Below are 6,000 nucleotides of genomic sequence, written 5' to 3' on the forward strand. Positions count from 1 at the left end.
AATGACTCATAACCAAGCCCAATAATAATGCTGAATAAGAATATGGCCATTTCTGTCAACAGACTCACTGGAGTGATAAGGAGCAAAGACTAGTCATAAGAATGCTCCCTTGGTTCTATCTCCTTTTTTCTCAGTTCTTATCACTGTACCGCAAAAAGGGACATAGTGTTTAATTATTATGGCTGTTGAATACCATTTTCACCATCTTACCAAGCTCATCACTTGTCAAAAGGAAATGAAAAATTAAGTTCTGTTGGTGACTCTGAGACAGGGACACAATATCTGGAGATCTGAACATCATCTCTGCCATTATGTTGCTTTGTACTCTTCTCCTTGGGCCATTTCTGCAAGATGAGGGGATACGCGCCCCAAGGCACTTGTGTTCTGGGCATTGTCAGCAGCAGCCCATGGCATAAATGTAACCACATACGAGAATGGCTCATGAATCTGGAAGTATGCTGTCCTGGATTATGTCTCCTACCCTTATGTGGCTATTTAAGTGTAAAAATAAAGAAATTAATAGTAAATATTTAAAATTCAGTTTCTCAGTAATACAAGCCAAATAGCAAGTGCTCACAGCCCCATGTGGCTATTGGCTACCAAGAAAAGAGAAAATTCTACATAAGTGACCATGCTATGTGTATTATTTTCTGGAAGCAGAGGTAATACACACCAAAATTATCAACGTACAAAAGTATTAATTTGTTTCCAAGGAGTAATGAAGGTGGTAGAGTCATGTATACACAGTTTTGCATTTTGGGTTTTTTTTTAACCTTTCTCAGATCCTTTTATTTTTTTTTCTGACAATATAGACATGTGAAAATCCCTTGCTTTCTTTTTAACAAAAAAGTTCTTAGTATTGCTAAAAGAAAACTTCAGCTGAATTACATTTAAAGGAGTTTAATTGACCAATAAATGATCCGTCAATCGGGCAGACCTCAGAATCACAGCAGATTCAAGAAAGACACCGGCAACAGCCACATCGTGGAAGAAGATTTATGGACAGCAAAAGGAAAGTGACCTACAGAAAATGGAAGTGAGACACAGAAACAGATGGATTGGTTACAGCTCAGCATTTGCCTTATTTGAACATGGTTCAAACAGCTGGCTACATTTCATTGGCCAAAACTCAGTGATTGGCACAGGTGTGGGCCATGATAGGTTTACACCCCGACTTGTTATAATTCATGATGTACAGAAAAGCTTTTAGGCCAAACTTAATATGTAAGGAGGCAGCTTTAGGCTAACTTTGATGTAACAGAATATATAAGTTCCTGAATTCTGAAGCATTTCTTAATAGTCATACCGAACTCTGAAGGCATATACCTATACAATATTGTAGCAAAGATTTGTTTTAAGTATTATTTACTATACCAGACTACTTGCTAACACTGAAAAAGACATACACACATACAAATAAAAACTATCAAACAAAAACACTTAAAAAATATTCATACTGTTATATATGTCAGCAATCTGGGAATGATCCGTTTCATGACTTAGATTTAATAATACCTATTGACATTTAATTTTCTATAATCCTCTGCTTATCAAGAGACAAAACACTAAGTAAAAACACATCAATATATGAGTGATTATAGACCATCACCATCGTTTTCAAACATACCAAAATGTATACATTCAAATACATTTTTACTTTCTCAACTAGTTACTTTTCAGAAAAATTAATTCCCTTCAGATTCTCTGAAAGTTTATAGCATTCATGTTATCAGATATTAATACTTCAGGAGCATAATTTTGTGTCTGAAAATAATTCAAGGTCATCTAAAGCCAAATCTGGGTCATAATTCTGGATAAAATCAAAGTGAAACTAAAAGTAGTAAGACTTTTTTTTCCTGTGGGAATAATAATGAGGTAGCATTTATTGAGTATCCAAGAAATATCAAGAAATGTTTACTGTTTAACATAATTATTCTTGTCTTCATCATTATTTTCCATCTTACAGATGAGGAAACAGCTGCTCACAGAAGTCTCATAACTTACCTAAAGTTACATGTCAGGCACATTTTAGAACAAGAATTCACACACAGAAATATCTAGCTAGTCTAAATCTAGGATGCTAAGGTTAATGCTCAATGAGACATTTTAAAATTCATTTCTTGTTTATAATCATTTTTACCTTTACAATTTCTATTATAAAAATGCCTATATTAATAATGATTCAGGTCAATATTGATTGTACATTTTATGATTTTGGTTTTTGAAAGAAAATAGCCTCTGAACCCAATTATTCCTCCAGACATATCTTGATTTTTTTATATAGAATAGCAATAAAACCCTAAAAGGAAAATAAAACTCTTCAAATACTTACTAATTAAATTATTTTTTAACATTTCATATTATTTCACATAAGAACTTGAATTTTAATTGAAAAGTAAATATGTATTTGCATAAATTTGAAATGTGGAAAAAATATGAACTATAATTTGGATGCATATGTTTTAGTATGTTTACAAAAGATTAACAAAATTTGACATAAAATAATATTTGTTCAGATCTGGAACACAAACATTGATTCTAATGTATTTGTTTATGAAGTTGGAATACAGCTTTAAAATATGACTTAGAATGGTTATCTCACATGCAGTTCAGTAAGACAAAGGCTCATATAAATATCATGTACCATCGAACACTATCAATTAAGTATGTAAACCCAAGATAAAGTTGTTCAGGTGGCATACCAGACTAAGTGGAATTATTGCAGACAGTTTGTATCAATTAAGAAAGTTCAAGCAGTTATTTAAATACTTGAGGCTATTCATTAGCCCTTAAAGCTCAAAGAAATAACCAAAGTGTAATTATATCCAGCCTAGTGATTGGCACTTAAGTTTATAAGAGGTTAAGAAAGCCCCACAGGTCATGATTGAACAAACAGCTCCCGATCACAGCACCAGTGATATCTTAGAAGAACACAATGACAGGGGAGAGATCTTGGTACTAAAGAATACGCAGTTTCTGAAAAGTGAGGAATTTTAAATAACTATTATTTGAGAAACTTTCCAGTGAATTAGCATAAAATATATCATTATGAATAATTCAGTTCATCTCTAATACCGTGTACATAAACTACAGGCAATTTTTTAAAAATTTAAAGTGTTATAAATCCTAAATTCAATCACAGAAGCAGTGTTAACAAGTACATTCCTTCTTGGAGGTTTCCTTTCTCTAGATGTGTCTTAACCAATTTAATCATGCTCCTAAATACTACCTCATGGCAGGCAATTAAGACTCTATAAGACTCAGAATATACACCTCCATACCCATTTCTTTTGAAAAAAGGAAAGAAAATTACTTAGCTATAAGCATACTCTCAACGAGTCATAATCACAATGACTCTAAACCTTTTAAACCCAAGCTCTTTCCTGGTACGTATAGAAAATATTTTATCCAGGAAGTTTAAAGTCATTCCATGTCCTTGCAAATAGGCAACTGTACATCCAGTTCTTAAGGACCAATGCATATCTAAAAATATTAGCTTTACAATTTTATATAGGTAGAAAATTGTGAATGGAGACAGTTATAATAATGACCCAGAAGAACAACAAAGAAAAGAAAACAAAAACTACTTCAATAGGTCTTAAAAAGGTGTCTCTCCACTTAAGGACACAACCATAAGTTCTCCCCCCCATAATTGCTGCTCTGGTTAACATTTTTTCACACAAAAATTATATGGTTTGCCAATGTTCAAAGATTTACAAAGAGTACTTATTAAATCTATGCTGAAAATAATTTAACTTGAATGATTCAGAATTTTCTGCAGAATTCTTTTCCTGTCCCAAGTGTCATCATTACATACGTACACCAGTTATCACTGAACAATCTTGTAGGTGCAGAATGCATCGGAAATGGACTTTCCCTGTACATACCTTAAAATATTGTGAGTGCTGGGTATAAAGCTTAAAGAAAAAAAATCAACATATCAAAGAGGTATCTGCACTCCCATGTTTATTACAGCACTATTCACAATAGCCAAGGTATGGAAACAACCTAAGTGTTCATCACTGGACAAATGGATCAAGAAAATGTGGCACATATACACAATGGAATGTTATTCAGCCATAAAACCGAATGAAGTCATGTCGTTTGCAACATGGATAGAACTGAAGGACATCAGGTTAAGTGAAATTAGTCAGGCACAGAAAGATATTATCACATAAATATGGGTGCTAAAAAGAAAATGAACTCATGAAGATGGAGTGGAATGATGGTTACCAGAGGCTGGGGAGGGTAATGGGAACTGGGGGATAAAGTGAGGATTGTTAATGGGTACAAAAATACAGTCAATAGAAGAAATAAGATCTAGTGTTCTATAGCACAATAGAATGACTATAGTTAACACTAATTTAATGTATATTTTTAAATAATTGAAAGAGTGGAATTAGAATGTTCTAAAATAATAATAATGGCTTGAGATGATGGATACCCCAATTACCCTGGTTTGAACATTACACATTGTATGCCTGTATCTCAACATCACATGTACCACATACATACATACAACTATTATGTACCCATAATAATAAATTTTAAAAATTAAATTAAAAAAATAGATAAAACATAAGTGGGGATAAATCTGCTTTTAGTTTATTTATGGCCACCTCTTAATAGCAGAGATCTGAACAAAAGTTTATTCACTGACATTTTTTAGATGTTGGGTTTACAGGTTAACAGCACTTCAGCATATACTGAAAAAAATAGCCCACCAATTTGCTCATACATACATATGCACACATAAACTTATACAACACAAAAGGACTTTAGCACACTCTTGTACAGAAGCAGCCATGTAGCCAGGAACTCACCACCACACTCTAGCTGCTGAAATGTCCTTCTCATCCCTATAGCTGTAGTGATTCCTGGGTCTTCATTTAATTTTCACTGGTGAGGAAACAAACGTCTAGAGTCTCCATTAACCCATTGCCTTGATCCTTGATGACATGAGAGCCTTAATAGTCTACCCTCACTGCTGGAAGATGAGGGTGTGGAGTGTGAACAAGAGGCTCTGTTTCCACTCCCATCCTGAGGCCCACTTCATAATGGGAGATGTGTTCCAGAATCTTGGGTTGGAAGTTAGAATAAGTTTCACCATAGAAATAAAAATCTGAAGACCTGAAACTTTCCAGATAATCAGTAATACAATTCAGCTACTTTATACAATTTTATGAACTAACCAGAATAAACTACTTCATATAATAAAAATATTATTAGAAAAATGCATTCTGAGCTTTTTAAAACTTAAAAAATAGTTTTTGAAATAGATCCTATTCACTGTTTAAAGAATGTTCACAAATTAAAATCACAAAGGAACAAATCATTTACTACTCTCCAAAATCATAAAATTTTACATAATTTTTAATAGACATACTTTTCAAATACTACATTGAAAAATGACCAAGTTGTAAATACTAAAGGCTAGGAAGCAAAGGGCTTTGCGCAATATAGAGGGGAAATAATAATTCAAATTACGTATTTTTGTGTACAATTTTTTTATTCTAGCTCAACTAGCTGTTTTATCTTTTCTTCTAAGACCTGATAAACTGGGTAATTCTCCCTTTTTATCCTGTATTTTCACTTTTGTCTTGCTCTTTACCGGATTATGCTAATTAGCATACTAACAAAACAAAATCTTCTCTTGATCCTACTCTCTACATTGACTAGTACTCCATTTCATTTCTCCCCATGCAAAGTAAAACTCTGAGTTGCCGTTACTTATTATTTCCAATTATTTTTTTCTCATTTTCTCCTAAACTCATTGCAACCAAGTTTTAAGCCATTCCACCAAAACTGTTCCTGCCGCAATTATTACTTACTTCTGCATTGCTCAATCCAATAGTCAGTGTTCTGCCCTTGGTCCAATAGCAGCATTTGACACATTTGATCATTCTCTCCTTTTAGGCACATTTTCCAGGACACCTTCCATTCTTGGTCTTTCTTTTCTCTCTGATCACGTCTATGTAATTGCTCAGGTCTTCTTCTCTA

At 33.3% G+C, this 6,000-nt stretch overlaps 1 protein-coding gene across 12 annotated transcripts in view; it reads right to left on the reverse strand.

Annotated features, from left to right (window-relative positions):
- Positions 1-5,071, reverse strand: part of CSNKA2IP (casein kinase 2 subunit alpha' interacting protein) — a 146,535-nt gene extending 141,464 nt beyond the window's left edge. For 4 of the 12 annotated variants that reach the window (XM_054482568.1, XM_054482573.1, XM_054482569.1 and 1 more), the window contains exon 1: positions 4,824-5,059. The gene's annotated coding sequence lies outside the window, so the exon portion shown is untranslated. Of the gene's footprint in view, positions 1-888; positions 1,022-4,823 lie in introns of all 12 variants that reach the window. The other 8 variants (XM_054482574.1, XM_054482570.1, XM_054482572.1 and 5 more) reach the window with 5 other exon arrangements.
- Between the last annotated feature and the right edge of the window lie 929 nt (positions 5,072-6,000).

This window comes from Pongo pygmaeus, chromosome 2, assembly GCF_028885625.2.
Source record: "Pongo pygmaeus isolate AG05252 chromosome 2, NHGRI_mPonPyg2-v2.0_pri, whole genome shotgun sequence".
In the NCBI taxonomy this organism is placed as follows: Eukaryota; Metazoa; Chordata; class Mammalia; order Primates; family Hominidae; genus Pongo; species Pongo pygmaeus.